General features: G+C 46.0%; 1 long non-coding RNA gene across 1 annotated transcript in view; it reads right to left on the minus strand.

Moving 5' to 3' along the window:
• Positions 1-327: 327 nt before the first annotated feature.
• The window catches only part of LOC113621438 (uncharacterized), a 76,589-nt gene continuing 62,265 nt past the window's right edge, over positions 328-14,651 (minus strand). The window contains exons 8-9 of the long non-coding RNA XR_003433192.1: positions 8,570-8,709; positions 328-2,023 (exon numbers count right to left, since the gene is read on the minus strand). This is a non-coding gene — a long non-coding RNA (uncharacterized LOC113621438). The remainder of the gene's footprint in view (positions 2,024-8,569; positions 8,710-14,651) is intronic.

Consider the following 14,651-nt stretch of genomic DNA (forward strand, 5'->3'; position numbering starts at 1 on the left):
CGGCAGGCGGACTCTCAACCACTACGCCAACAGGGAAGCCCCAGTATTTTTCTTTTTGATTAGCTTATTTCAATTACCAAAATGTCTTCCAGGTTCATCCATGTTGTAGCACGTGACAGGATTTCCTTCCTTTATAAGACTGAATAATAATTCCATTGTACACAGAAACCACATTTTGTTTATCCATTCACACTTGGATTAACCATTAGACACTTTCACCTTTTGGCTATTGTGAATAATGCTGCTATGTACAGGGGTGTACAAATATCTGTTGAAGTCCCTGCTTTCAATTCTTTTGGGTATATACCCAGAACTGGAATTGCTGGATCATACAGTAATTTTGTGTTTACTTTTTTGAGGAATCGCCATAATGTTTCCCACAGTGGCTGCACCATTTTACATTCCCACCAGCAATACACAAATGTTCCAATTCCTCCACATTCTCTAACACTTGTTATTTTCTGTTTTTTGGATAACAGCCTTCCTAAAGAGTATGAAGTGGCATCTCACTGTGGCTTTGATTTGCATTTTCCTAATTATTAGTGATGTTGCACATCTTTTCGTGTGTTTATTGGTCATTTTATATCTTCTTTGGAGAAAGGTCAAGTTCCCCATTCTTTGCACCTGGGCTGGCCATTAGAGTGACCAACTGTCCTGGTTTGTTCAGAACTCTCCCAATTTTTATACTGAAAGTCCTGTGTCCTGGGAAACCCCTCAGCGCTGGGCAAACTAGGACAGTTGGTCACTCTAGCTGGCCTTTGATCAACAGAATGCATTGGAAGTGAAGATGTGCAGCTTTCAGCCTAGGCCTCAAGGGGCTTTGCCGCTGCCTCTCACGCAGCTCCTGGAAATCCGCTGCCCCATAAACAAACCCGTGTTAGCCCACAGGATGAGGAGAGGCGTGTGGCCGGGTCACATAACTCTTACTAACAGCCTACTGGCCACCAGACCTGTGAGTGATGCCACCCTCAGTCACTCAACTGCCAGCCGATTTGCCCGCTGATGGCAGGTGCGCAGCCCGGCGGAGCTCAGCCAAGCTGGCCCAGACCAAAGAACGGCCCAGCCAGCCCGCAGAGCCGTCATTTCAGTAAGCGGTTGTTGCTTTAAGCCACTGAGGTTGGGGATGATTTGTTACTCGGTGCAAAATAATTCATACAGCTCCACATAAAGTCTGCTATGTTCAGGGCTCCTCTAAGACCTCTGCTGCAGACAGGACCCTCCTGTCCTTCCCGTGCCCCTGTTCTTAGTGAGAAGAGCTTCACTTACTCTTTTGTTGCAGCATGGCCACTGAAGCAGTCAAGGGCCCTTTCATTCTCTCTGCCAAAAATAGACAAAAGCTTTCCCCTCGTCCCATCCCTTTGTCCTCCCCTCACTATTCACTTCTCACTGCACAAAGAGAGATGCACTCATTAGACTTATATGCTGAAGTAGACTTAAGGGCCCCTTCCGTATACCACAGCCAGCTAATTTTCCTTACTCGGTTCCCATTTTTCTCTCACCAATCTTTTTCTTCTCGATCACAGCACATCTGAAAGAGCTCTGACTTGCTTCAAATGCTGTTTCTCCAGTTGGCTGAAGCTTCTGTGACGCCAGCCCTGCTCCACTTGCTTGGTTCTCTGGGCAGTCGCAGCGCGAGGAGTTGTTTCGACACAGGAGCCTGGTCACTGCCATCCTAGAAGCTGTTTCAAAGCTGTTCAGAGGGTCTCATTCTGGGAAGTCAAGGTCAAGCAAGATTAGCCCACTCTTCTAAAGGAGACCTGCTTCCTGCTGGAACTTTCTGGCTCTTATCTCTCTCAAGAAACATTGAACTGTACTTAAGTGTCCAATGATAAAGGCCTAAAACATGCAGACTTCTTTCTTTCTTCTCATCAACCCTTGGTGAGCCCTTGCACCTGCAGTGAGAAGGATCCGGTCATAGTGCTACGCCGGCCTCCAGGGCATGCAGGTAGCTGGCTGTGGATGGCAGAGTTCATTCGCAGCCTCAGAGTGACGAGAATTCCATTTCAAGACTCCTTCCCTCATCCTGGGTCAATAAAGATCGAGCAATAGAAATGTCAGGACTTTAGAAATCACCTGGTCCAACACTGCCATTTGACAGATGAGGAAACTGAGGCCCAGACTTGCCCAAGTCTGGAAGTGACTTGTCCAAGGCAACCCAGCAAGATGGTGGCAAAGCCAGGGCTAGAACCATGGCCCTCTGACCTCTAGACTGGTGCTGTCTCAACTATCCATTGCTCATTGGTTGCTTTTTGAAAAATGAGTTAGGAGAAATGAAAGGAAGCCAAGGATTTTCTACAGACCAAACTGTTGGGCGGCAGAAGCCTAGGGTGGAGGGCAGTGCTGCCAAGATGAGAGATCTTAGAAAGCCTCCTCCTGTCCTCTCCTAGAGCTGAGAACATCCACAGGACAGAAACAAAACTTAAAGAAAAAGGAGCCGAGCCCCTTACCCAAGCCAGCACAGGAACACCCACCAGAGGAGAATGCCTTGTCCTCCCACCTTTCTATTTTATTTAGGAAACACTTTTCTTACGAACTTACACAACTTTTCCACAGGAAAACTCCATTGTGTATTAAATACCTATGTTCCTATTAATTCCCTTCTGATGCTTGTCAGGTTTGCACACTGTGCAATCACTGTAAGGATACACTTCTCAGGGTGTTTTTTCTCTAATATTATTTCATATTCAGGTTTTTTTGTGTCAACGGAGGCCTCATGTTTGTCGATTATAATTGTAATACTGTGTCTATTATATGGGTGCATCATAATTTGCTTTACAATTTGCCTCAGGTTGAATATTGTATGATTTCTAATTCATTAGTATTAACAACACCAGTATGGTTATTTCTGTATGAATAGTTCTTTTATCCCTTTGGGTTTATTTATTTGGAGTATGCTTCCCTGGACAGAATGGCTGGATTGTGGCAAGGACTCAGCTCTTGCTATTGGCAGATTACTATCTAGAAAGGTGCAATCAGTTTGCAGGGCCTTCACCTTCATTTAAATGTGCCATTTCTCCTAGCACAGAACTGGGCTATCATTGAGTTTTGTCATTTATATTCATTTTTGCCAAGTCAAATGGGGGAAGCTAAACAGTCAGGATTATAGGATATGAATCAAGGGAGGAGGACCTGTGAGATAAAGCCAAGAAGCAGAACTGGGTAGAAGCTGTGACAAATGCTCCAAGTAGGACAAAGTGAATGAGAGTTATTTGTTACAGCCCCTTGTCCCTGGGTATGTGGTGGGCTGGCCTGGACTGAAAATTCAGAGTTAGGGTGCACCCCAGTTTAACAAATGTGTGGTGGAGCCCAAAACCCGCTTCCGGCTTTGCATTTCCTTCTCTTTTTTAGCCAGGATGTGCATCTTTTTGTCGATAGTCTACTATCTGCACTCCTTCTGTGCACTATCTTTGATTTCTTGTCCTGAGGACTCTTTTTCCTACTTTCACCAGCAAAAATCAGAGGTCCTGAATCATAAAGGAGCGTAAGAACCTTTCCACACGGGCTTCTCCTCACCCTGGGCCCCCGTGGCTCACAAGAAGGCGTGACTCCCAAGAGTCGTTCCTGAGAAACAGCTCTTCCTGGTTGTGTTTGATTTGGCCAAGATGATGATGACCAAACAGAGCTTCTCAGAAGTTCCAAGGAGAAAGGGGTGGCACAGGGAGCACAAACAGGGAACCAGCTCCTCGGGCCGTCTCTGCTTTTGCCCATCCTTCCTCACACACATGCAACTTTTTTCAGAGTGGTTTCATACAGCCTAACATTCAGAGGTCCCCTCAGGGACTGGTAGGCCAAGTTTTGAGCCCACACCAAGAAGTCTGTCAACCACATGGTCTGCTCTGAAGCCTACAACATGTGAAAAGTTATATTTAATATCCCTGGGAGAAACCAAATATAGGAAAGCCAGTTTGTGGGATGCAACTGCTCTTTTTTTAAGTAACATCTCTACCTAAGTGTTTGGTGAACTCTTAGCTCTTTAGAGCTGGGCTATGGATTCTCTAGTCTTAATTAGACACATGGACAAACAGAGGCTTTAAGAGGTACAGGGACATTCCAGGATCCTCGACAGCCCTAAAAAGGGTCATTGCCATCCTACTAGAACTGGTCAGCATGTGACTGACACCAGAGCAGATAGTGTGAACATAGCATGACAGCACAGTCAGCACAGCATCCTGTCAGTGGCCTGACCATGGGCTGGGCTATACTCCCTATTTCCTGAAAGTCTGGAATTGATGGGGTAAGAGGGTGGTGGTGCAGAATGGATGATCTAATTTTCCACTGGGATAGTCAACAACTTGATCCCTACCACTGAGGTCTCTCCTTCTGTGAATATTTACCTATCTATGGACTGGGTCTCAAGGCTTCTGAATAGATGCTTCCTAGACAACCACACTTAGAATCTTAAAACATGGCACAGCCTCCTTCCTTTCTTCACTGATTCTGAAAGAAAAAGCCACCCCCAGTCCCTGTCCTACCTCCTACCACTCCAGGCAGGCTAACGCTGGATAAAGCCCTCCTATACCCCTCAGAGTAAGGACCCCAAAAGTCCACTAAAAGACCTTCAGCCAAGCTGTCTTTGTTTAAAACGCAGTGGCTGGTCTTTGAAGCAGCTAGTAGAGGTTCCAAACACTGACTGTTACATTTAAAGAAGACTTAAAGGAAATAGGAGGCTAGTTAATGGACTTCCCTGAGCTCCCATCATATACCCAGAGCAAAAGAAAGAGGGGAAAAGGAAGAGGAGAGGTCAAGCCCTTCTTCCCAGAGTGGTCCTGTTCCCTAGCTACAGAGGAGCAAAGTAACAAGGACATTGAACTCTGGCCTTCTGGGTTTCAGCAAAGCACAAAGGTCAAATGAGGGCCCTTTCTAGGCCTCTTGGGCCCCAGTCAGGATATGACCCTTCTCCAAAGGGAGCAGATGATATAGGCCACCCCCTATCACAGTGTGGGATCCAGCATGGGTCCAGGACAGGGACACACACTCAGGTTAGACAGAGAGAGCCAAGGGGCCAAGCAATCAGATTCGTTGGCCACTCTTGAGGTAAACATGTGAAGCCAACAACCAGAATTTTGTAGAGCCACTGAGGGAAGAAACACAATCTATACAAATCAGTTGAAGATGTCTGTTCTCAGAGACTTTGAACTTAGAAGTAAGAGCTTGGAAAACAGGAAGGGGCATGAGCCTCATACAGCAGCAGAGGATGAAAACAGCATGAGGGAGAAAGGAAAGGTGCAGACACCCAGCAGAAGTCAGCAGAACTGGGTCCATGTGAGGGCAGGTGTGCAGATTGGACCAAACAGAGGTGATTCTCTCGGCCTTACAGTCCTTAGTAAAGAGAAAACGGAAGTTCACAGAATAACCCGTGCCCCGGCGGAGCCTCAGCTCCATCTAAGAGCAGATTCTACATTTGGAAAGTCTTGCCCTCTCCTTGAACTTGGTTTTCAAGGTTTCGGCAGTGTCGTTTCATTCCTCCTCAGCTCTGACGTGTCTGAACCTGCAAGCACCTCCAGAGCTGGAGCACGCGTCATCTTCACACCACGGATGAATGACTATGGCTTGCTCACAGGCTCCGCATCATCACAAAACAAAAATGCTACTTTCCTCAAAGCTGAGGTTTTGGGAACAGTGGGTTTGAAAAAAGCTGCAGGAGTAGCAGACAGAGAAGGTGGCAATGAATTAACCTTTTGACAGGCCCTTGCAATGCTCAGGAACACAGGCCAAGCAACCCGGCATCCAGATAGGGTTTTCTCTTTGGCGGGACAGTATTGTTAATATCATTCATTACTGCCTCTGATTAGGTTCCCAGGCTCATTAAGATCTCTGAGCCTTTGAATGTTTCTCTTGGATCAGATTGGATTCCACTTTGCAGAGAACTGTCAGGGCTTTCTAGTATCCAGTGCAGGCCAGATAGTATCTCTTGGCTTGACTCCTTCCTAAAGTTTCTACCCTGTGCTTCTGTGTGTGCACCGCCGATGACGCAAATCATCGTCCCGGCACGCTGGCTATCAGACCCCTTGCTGCCAGATGAACTAGGGCTTCTAATCCAAACAAAGCCAACATATAAAGTCCAAAGCACGGAAACTAAACTTATTCTAAAAATTATGCAGGTATGTGTTAACACTTCAGTTAGACACAGCAGAGAACAACAGCTAAGCCAACTTTTAAAAAGGAGAGTGAAGAGGGCTCTTACCCTCTCTGATATTAAGACATAAAGCCATCACAATAAAAAGAGAAATTAAGAAAATGTACAAATAGGCCAACAAAACAGAATAGAGAGCTCAGACACAGAGTCATGTATATGTCTGAACTTAATACAGGACCAAGGTGCTACCACAAATTGGGGGAAGGATAGATTGTTTAGTAAATGGCATGGGGAACTGGCTTACTATATGGAGAAAAATAAAACTGAGTCCCTACTTAATACCACATACAAAAGAGGGCTCTGGGTCGTTAAAAGACCTAAGTGTAAAAGATTAAAGAAAAGTAGTAGAAATAAAATTTGTAGGATTAAGTTCAGGAAAATATCTTTGTGATTCAGGAAAGCTCTTTTAAAATGAAATTTCAAAGGCATAGACCATAAGGCAAAATTTTATGAATTTGATTACATCAAAATTAAAGATTTCTAGTCAGCAAAATATCCCATGAACAAAGTTAATAGACTGATTAAAAAAAATAGACATCTGTAACATCTAAAACCAATGGGGAATTTATACGAAGAATATGCAAGGATCTTGAACATTTATGACTGCAATAGAAAATGGGGAACTGATATAAACTGACACTGTACAGAAGATGAAACTCCAAAGAACTTGGTGTAGGTCAGTTTTCCTGGGAAGCAGATTCTGAGATGGAGAGTTTTGAGCAGGGTTTTTGGGGAGTGGTGAGGGAGTGAGGAAAGCAGCATTGGGTGGAGCCAGAATCTGAACTGTGATAAAGTTGCAGCTTAGGCTGACCCAATGGGGGAATGTGGAAACTGGGGTGTCTCTTCAGAGAGGTCCTGAATTCAGCAAGGGGACCAGGCTTTATTTCCCTGCAATGACTAGTCATTGGATGGATGCCACCCCCAAGAAGAGTTCATAACCCTGGGTGAAGCAGCTTCCTCTGGCTGAGGATAATTGCTGGGGAGGGTCTCATCTATGAGCCATCAGCAACCAGCACTACTGGTAGCTGGGTTAACAAGGACCTCGGTCTTAGAGCAGGAATCTGAACAGTACACTATGTAGCCACTATGGCAGATATGAAGGAAGACTCAAAAGCATTAGTAATATGAAAAATGCAAATTAAAACATCAAAGAGCTCTCACCGTATGCCTTTTATATTAGCAAAATATAGAAGGAAGTGTAGTGCCAAGTATTGGCAGGATTATGGGACATGACAGCTCTTATGGACTGCTGGTGAGAAGACAAACATCAGAAAAGTGCATCAGCAAACATTCTTGGGAACGTTCCGGCATTATGAGTCAAATTCAGTGTCGCATACTAGCAATTCCTCCACTAGGTATACATCCCAAGAAATTCTTATACAATTCCGTAAGGAGACGTGTATGCAAATGTTTTCTGCACGGTTATTTGCAGTGGAAGTGGGGGGCTACCTGAGTTTCCATCACTAAGATTGAGAAATAAAATATAGTGAATGCACACTCGGGAATTCTGTGTAGTAGGATTGTAGCAAATGATCAGATGTACACATAGCAACACTGATGGATCTTAAGAACGATGAAAAGATGGGGAGGGGGCGGGGGAGGAAGAAAGGAAAGAAACGTGATGAGATGGAATGTTCACATAAATTAAAAATACTGGGGCTTCCCTGGTGGTGCAGTGGTTGAGAGTCCGCCTGCCGATGCAGGGGACGCGGGTTCGTGCCCGGATCCGGGAGGATCCCACATGCCGCGGAGCGGCTGGGCCCGTGACCCATGGCCGCTGAGCCTGCGCGTCCGGAGCCTGTGCTGCGCAACGGGAGAGGCCACGACAGTGAGAGGCCCGCGTACCGCAAAAAAAAAACACAAAAAAACAAAAAACTGAAAGCACAGGGAACTATATTCAGTACCTTGTAATAAACTATAATGGAAAAGAATCTGAAAAAGAATATGTGTGTGTGTGTGTGTGTGTGTGTGTAACAATCATTTTGCTGTACACCAGAAACTAACAATATTGTAAATAACTATACTTCAATAAATAAAAATAAATAAATAAATACTGCAAGCAAATAGCGTTTGTATGAAAGCAAACGAAAGGATACATCCTAAACACATAAGAATCACCGTGGGTGAGAGAGGGGTATGGAACTGTGGGATGGGGAGTAAAAGGAATAAGGCAGTAAATAAATTCAAGAAAGGGGTCTTGCAGAGACCAATGATCTCCACTGGTTCCATGGTTCCATGAACAAAGGAGTCAGGTTAATCCAACTCTCTACACCTGATTTCTAAAACTAGTGGCAGCAGCAAACACCACTTGAGCCCTGGAAAAGCAAGCTCATGTTCTGTACCTTCTCTTTCTCTGAAATCTCTCCTAAAAGGTCACAGGCTGAGTCACTGGAAAATCACAGAGCCCTGCTACACACCGCTCCCTGCTCTTACCTGCGAATGAAATGACATCAACCTCCCATCTTCAGTGGGATGAAATGGCTGGCACCTGGATAAAGGTTCACGCCTCTCCCGGGCAGAAGGACTTTGCTCACAGGATGCCTTTTCATCTTCTATCCCTTGAACTTTCCCACCTGAGATTCCAATCAAAGTCATCACCTTAACTGAAATGCAATAGGCAACACAGCCACCGCCCCCCCCCCACCTTGATCAGTACTGGTATGCAAGATAGGGGAAATACAACCAATTTGGGGTGCTGTCTTAGACCCTGCCCACCTGGGAGAGGACACCAAACAGGGAGATGACATCCCACTGGGAAATGGGCTCGCTTTGGCCCACTCATCTGGCAAGCCCTCTCTGTTCACGGGGAATGGGTGAGGTGTGAACTCCCCTTGTGAAATCTATCCTGCATGACCCATCAGTCCCAGAAAAACTGGAGATCCTGAGAGAGCCAGAAGAATAATGAGGCTTATCAGTCGGTCTTGGATCCCATTCCCCACGGTGGCTATTCCAAACCCCAACTGCTGTCCCTGAAGTCCCCCACAAGCAATTGAGAACCAAGTTCAGGTTACCAGTCCAAAGGGAGGAACACAGAGATTAAGATCTAGGGATGCAGAGAAGAACTGAGCCGGGAAGTCTGAGAGAAGACCTGCTTCTCAGGCTCAAAAGGTAGAACCAGAATGTCAGGGTGCCCATAAACACTGCTCTGAACCTCTTGGCTGGCACCAGGCCCCGACTCCAAGGTTAACCCCTTCCTTGCCCAGGGCATGCCTTCCTCAACACTATAGAAAAGGTCTCTTCTAGACACCAGCATTGTGTTCACAAACAAGTCTCTGTAATAGACAGGATCCCTAGGGAAAATGAGAATCAGGATACATGGTAAGAGAGTTGGTGTGGGTACCATTTTTATCACGCTTTTTTCTGGGTCCAGAAAATAAACTTCTGTACCAGCTTTAAGACTTTTAATTCAGGAAAGTGCAGGGTGAGATGGGTCTTGCTGTTTAAAGGCTTCCTCAGGACGGAAGTTGTCTGGTGAACGTGTAAACTGCCTGTGCCCAGTAGGCCTTCTGCAAGTGTTAACTCCCTTCCCCACCCCCGCTTCTTCTTCTCCCCTTTTTGGTGTAGTTGAGGAGCCATGCAGGAACCCAGGAGGCGTGGCCTCTCCTCACGGCTCAGACATCTTTGTACAGAATGATCTCAAGCAAGAGTCTCTCCCTTCTCCCAGCCCTCTGCTTCCCTGCCTCTAGTTTCTCATGTTTAGAATTGGAAGGAGTAAACTCTGTCTTGCGGGTGGCCAGGTTGGTCCCTGCCCCCTTTTCTCTAGGTTCTAGGGAATGAAAAATATTATTAAATTTTAATTTTCTAATAGAAAACTATGAAGTAGAAGCAAAAAAATTAGCCTAATCCTATGATCTAGGTAAAATCTGTTGGCATTAAAAGATGGGATGTTACAAAACAGAATATAGAAACATACAAAATGAAAATTGAAAGTCACCTTCTTCCATTCACACTGTCCACAGTAAATAACTACTTCCCAAAGGTAAACAACTACTATTGTTTCTTATCATTCCATTCAGAAAAATTATGCATAGGTATTTATATGTATTCTTTCTAAAAAGTTTGCAGAAGTGATCATACCATATATGGTACTATCTAATTTGCTCTCTTTTAACTTGATACATCTTTTATATATATATATATATATATATGTATGTATGTATATATACTTTATTCTTTATAATAGCTAAATAATATTTCATCAAATGCACTGTAACTCAGTCCAGGAGGACTGTGAATTTCTCTCCTTTTGCGAACACCAACCAGCTCAGCCTCTTGCTCCTTGATTTCCTCCCGAGGGTCAGAGTTGGTGAGAAGCTGTGATTCAGGTGCCAGGTGAGACAGAGAAGTCCCCATACATCCAAAATTTCCAGGTTAGTCTCTGTGAAACTGTCATGGTGCCAGTGTTTGCTTATTTCCCTTTCTGGAGAAAATGCCCACAAGCCAATGGCCGATTTGCCACACATGTTGATGGCTGAACATTTTGGACAAACTTCAGTGTGTCCAAATGATGAAATATCAGGTTTGGAAAGGACCTCAAGGTCATTTGGCTTAAGCTCCTTGAGCCCACTGTAGGAATCCCTTCTACGAGCTTCTGTGTCATTCATTTACCATCACTCTATCATACCATGGAACAGCTTTTACTAACAGAAAATTCTTTCTAATTTTCCCAAACCAGCTCCCATGCAATGTACCTGCATTGGTCCTAGCCCTGCCCTTTTAGACATCCTTGAACAAGTGTGTTTCTCTTCCCATGGCCACCCTCCAGAAGTTTGACAAAACTGCTCGCATCCCTCGAAGTCTCCCCTCTATTCATTTAACAAATATTCTTCCAGAGACTATGTACGTACCAAGCACTGTGTTAGGCATACTGTAAACTCTGTGAGGGCAGAGAGCTTAGTCTGTGTTATTATGTGCTGTCTCCACACCACCTAAAAGGGCCTTACATAAAGTAGGCATTCAATAAATATTTGCTGAATGAATGAATACAAAGATGAATCCCATAGTCTCTGCCCTCAATGACCTCTTAGTCTAGTGGGAGGCGGAACAGAACAATAAGCAATTATAATCCAGGGACAGAGAAAGGATGTGGGTTAGGAGAACCTCAAAGGAGAGGTTCTAACCCAGCATTCATCGTTCCCACCTCCTTCTTCCACTGTAACGTTGATCACATGTTGATCACATATCATGTTGTCATGATATGTCTGCACCTCTGTCTTCACCACTGGATTGTTAGCTCTTTGAGGACAGAAACTGTACTATGTGTCACTTAGCTTTGTATCCCTTACACTTAACACAGGGGCTGGCATAGGGGAGGCGTTCCGTATTTGTTCAATGAAGTGACTGATTAATGGATGGCTAAATGAATTAATATACTAATATTCCCAGAGGAAAAAAAATTAAGGAAACTGCTTTTATTGGCCTAAACTGGTGTTACCTTAAGTTTCACGAACACAAAAAATTGGTGAAGTAGCAGTGACAGAAATCTTGGGAGAAAGCAACCATGTCATCCTAGGGCTCCCCAAAGTCTCATATTTGCAACAAACATTTAATGAGCACCTCCTCTGAGTTTGATACACTGCCAGACGCTAGGACAAGGCAAACAACACATAATTCCTACCTTTCAGGATCTCCCAGACTAGCTGGTGATGAGTGCTCTGACAATGTGCAGAGGCTGCTGTGAGGGGCCGGGGGGTCAGGAAGGCTTCCTGAAAGTGGAGATGCCTGAACTGAGGGATGAGGAAACTGTCCAGGTGGGGAGAGGGAGGAAGGCAGTCCTAGGCAGAGGGATGCGCAGGCAGAAGTCCAGAGGTGTGAGAACTCAGCAGTTTGGGAGTATCATGTTGGGGGAGTGGGAGGAAGAAATAGAGATGGAGACAAGGCCCTGCCAAGGAATTGAGATTTGACCCTGAGGGCAGGAGGGAGCCATTGAAAGAATCCTAAAATCCCACGATGATCAGACTTGCATAGTAGAAGATTGTTCTTACGGCAGAGTAGAAAACGGATTGGAGGAACAAGAATGCTATAAGAGAGATCAGTTAGGAGACTATTTGGAACTTACTTGGAAAGCAGATGGAAAGGAGAATAGACATCAAAGACATTAAAGGGTAGCTGCCAGAACACAGTGACCCACTGTGCACACTGGCTCTCAAGCTTCAGACTTGGGTTACTGGGGGAGTGGAAACACCATCACCCAGCGGGGAGAACAGGCGAAGGAGCAGGCTTGGGAGTGAAGACAATGAGTTCAATGGCGAGTCTGAGGGCTTGGGGGCCGTCTAGGCTGATCCTCGAGAAAGATGGACATGTGGGTCAGGAGCTCAAGGAAGGGAGCTGGCCATGATACAGACCCAGGAGCCTCCAGGGGACACAGGCAGAGGATGAAAGAGTGGGAGTGTGCCAACCACCCAGGGAGAGGGGGTGGGGTGGGGAGAGGGAGGGGTTATCTGAGAGCCTCAATAATCTTTCGTAAAGATTTCCAAAACATTTTAAAGAATCCTCAGAGTTATTACCAATTTAGAGCAGCCTCCTGTCTCAAAGCTAATACAGCAATGCATGAGGAAAGCAATTAGAGGAAAACAGCAGTACTGAGAGAGGAGCCTGATTTTCAGATGTCCTTTGTGGGTAACAACAAAGGGACATGAAGGGAGCTTCATGAAAGAAAAGAGGAAGGCATCCAGACGAGGCCTGCCTGAGTGACGTGGTTTTTGCTTATTTGAGATGATGCCCGGGGCCTGACCTGTACCCCCGCGTCCCACCCCCAGGTCCCACATTAAGCAGCAGGCTTCCCAGGAAGCTGCATCCTTGCCTCCCCGGCTGCTTCAGTCATGAAATCTTTGCAAGTTACAGGCATCTGAGGCACACGATGGCCCAATCAAGCCACATGCCTGTGTAAAGCTGCCTCCTGGCTGTGACGAATAAAAATCAATATTTTAAAATCTGAGTTATTCAGATGCTGTACCCCGGAGGTGGTTCATAACCTAAGGAGCTCCTCAGTAGGAGAACAGCGGCTGAGGGTTTGTGTGAACATGGCTTAGCCCATGATTTCCCATGCCATCAGTCAAAGGACTAACAAAAGATTAAATAACAGAATTGTTCTTACACAGTGTCCCAAGGAGCGCCCGAGGAGCTGGGCTACTCCGGCTAAGAAGTCTAGACTGTCATAATAAGGAGAGAAGCAACTTGCCCTCATGAAGGAGCAGAGGGTCCCCTGGGCTCTCCAAGCGTTGGTGTCTTCAAGTCTCCTGGGTCCTTAGCACAGGGAAAGCAGGTTAAGCTGGGGGAGAGGGGATACTTCCAAGTACTCCCTTTTAGAATAAAATTTAAGAGCTCCCCTGAGAAAAGTGACAAGGGTCATATCCCTGACCCCAAATCCCCATGTCATGTAGGTAGGCACTTAAACCTATTGCAGCGGCGGGGCGGGGCCTGTGCTATGAAGACCATGAACTGTGTCTGGACTGGCCTAGGGGAGGGGGATGAGGATGGAGCGTAATTGGTTTGGTGACAACTCACCTCACAAAGGGAGGAAGCACAGAAACCCATTCTAGAGAGAGGGACGCAGTGTGGCCTAGCGCACGTTCCCTGGACTTGGAGGGATGAAGACCTGAGCTTTGGGTCCTTGGCTCTACCACCATGTGACCTTGGACAAGACAGTTTATCTCTCTCAGCCTCAGATTCTGTAACACCAAAATGTTGATAATAATCCCCTACTTACTGGGTTCCTGGGAAGATCAGATGAATAGAAGCAGAAACACCTTGCTGCTCCCTCACACTGTGTACTAGTTAGGATATTACTTTGGTCGTTCTAACAGAGGGACCAGAATAACAGTGGCTTAAACGAGGTAGGAGTCTATTTCTCTCTCATATAAAACTCCAAGCGGCTGTGGCCTCTCTGGTCTGAGAGCTCATCAGAGGCCCAGGCGGCTTCTATCTGGTCACCAGGGGTGTCACCTTCCTTGACTTACTCCGAGAAGGCTCCCCACCACTGCCACGTTGCAGCAGGTAGAAGGGGCAAAGGGGCAAGAGGAGGGTCAGCTCCCTTCCCCAAATCCAGGAGTTTACACTCCACCTCTTTTCATTTCCCACGGGCCAGAAGGTAGTCACCTATTCCCACGGGCCAGAATCTAGTCACATCTGGCTGTAAGAGGGGCTGGGAACTGTAGTTGTTTTCTGGGAAGTCACAGACTCAACAGAAAATTCTGCGATTATGGAAGAAGAGGAGGTGGCTACTGAGAGACAATTCACAGTCCCTGCCACCCCATTTGTCTAATTCCTCTTGATCCCCAGATCTCGGATTTATGTCACTTCCCTTGGGAGGCCTTCCCCGACCCTCCAGCCTACTTAGATGCTCCTCCCTTAGCTCCCTCACATCATCTTTGGCTTGCTATCTGTTTTTCTGACTAGAATGTAACCTCAATGAGTTTGGGGATGTGTCCGTCTTCCTCCCCGCTGTCTCCCGTGCCACCCAGAGCTGGGCACAGGGTGGACATGAGTTACACCCACGCCGACTAAGGAGGTCTGT

This window comes from Aethalodelphis obliquidens, unplaced genomic scaffold, assembly GCF_003676395.1.
Source record: "Aethalodelphis obliquidens isolate GAN/ISIS:26980383/991018 unplaced genomic scaffold, ASM367639v1 scaffold1, whole genome shotgun sequence".
In the NCBI taxonomy this organism is placed as follows: Eukaryota; Metazoa; Chordata; class Mammalia; order Artiodactyla; family Delphinidae; genus Aethalodelphis; species Aethalodelphis obliquidens.